A 1,597-nucleotide genomic window follows, 5' to 3' on the forward strand; every position below is an offset into this window, starting at 1 on the left:
AAATATTGCCATTTTGCAATTTACATTAACTTTAGTTCCAAGTGGATGTTGTTCAAATATCTATATATAGGGTTAGGTTGGGCTTTAACATAAAGCTTTAATATATAGATTAATTTGTTATAAATTATATTTTCATGCTATTAGCTGTTGAAATAAAATTTTAAGAATAACATAAATACCTTGAGAACCACCGGTGAAATGATTATTTTTAGTATAGGTACGAACCTACGTAAATAAATAAATATATATATATATATATATATATATATATATATACACGTAAGTTTCATTATATGTCTATGTGCACATTGGTATAAAATAAATGATACAAAATTTATAAATCATAAATGTATACAAAATTTACTCGTTGTCTTTAAATGGAACTTCAATTTCAAATACAAAATTTTTCTAATTTGTTATATATAGATACGCAAAAAAAAAAATTAAAAAAAATAAATAAATAAAATTGAACCTATTTTTTTGGCCCATGAATCTTCTTCACATCTTTGATGTTACGCATGAGCATTAACTCTTATTTTCCTTCTCGAAATAATAGACGCCATAATGCTAAAACGCCATAATGCCTAAATCTCTTTCACATCTTTCACATCTTAGTTTTTCGATCGTTTTGGGTAGGAATAGATTTAGCCATTTTAGGGGCAGATTTGTACTTTTATGGCTATTTTTGTGTTGGGGTTGAATTTTCTTTGTTTTTTTTTATTGTCTGTACTTTTGTTTGATCAAGAATTGTCTAGACATTAAGCTTGTGGATGTGATATGTTTTCAGAGCGAGGAAGATGAGCTACATATGCATTGAGTTGAATCTATTTGGAACAGATCTGATGTTACAACTGAAAAGTAGTAATAAGTTAGTAAATATTAATGTCTTAAATAGGTCTTGAATATTTAATTTTTATATAAGAATCTATGATTTGTAACTTCGTAGCTTCAGTTATGATTTTTTAAAATTTTTTATTCTGTAATGTAAGAGCGTTATGCTTATAATTCTTCTTCAATGAACTGAAATTTTTTCAAAAGCAAAAAAAAAGCCTAAAACATTTCTGATTTCTTTTTTCTTTTCTCTATAATGTTTAAAATTTTGTTTGAATGATAATTGTGTCATGTATTTTTGTGTGTGAAAACTGAAAAAGTAGGGAGTGTAAATTTGTTTACATGATTTCACTTGTTACGAGGCAAAGTGTTTCCACTTGGCCAAAAGTCAATCACCTCGATAAAACAAACAATTGGCACTTGTCAAAAACAACCTCAAAAGTCAACCATAACCTTTTTCTTTTAATCTTTACATCCTTCCCGGCCAAAATATATATAAAGGCATCCCCCTCGAAGTTCACATCCCGATAGCCGATACGACAATACCCACAATTTTTTGTTCTCCTTTTCGGAAACTTTTTTTTTTAAGCATTGGCCTTTTTTCTGGTGACTCCAACCAATTGCCCTCTCAACATTGTAGTGGGGAAAAGAGTCAATGGTAATGCCCTATAGCATGGGATAGAATAAAAAGAAAAAGAAATATAGCATGATATATATATTATAAGCTCTTTCCAAGAAAGATATATCTTTATTTGAGCTTCCATAT

This window comes from Corylus avellana, chromosome ca11 (assembly GCF_901000735.1).
Source record: "Corylus avellana chromosome ca11, CavTom2PMs-1.0".
Taxonomy (NCBI): domain Eukaryota; kingdom Viridiplantae; phylum Streptophyta; class Magnoliopsida; order Fagales; family Betulaceae; genus Corylus; species Corylus avellana.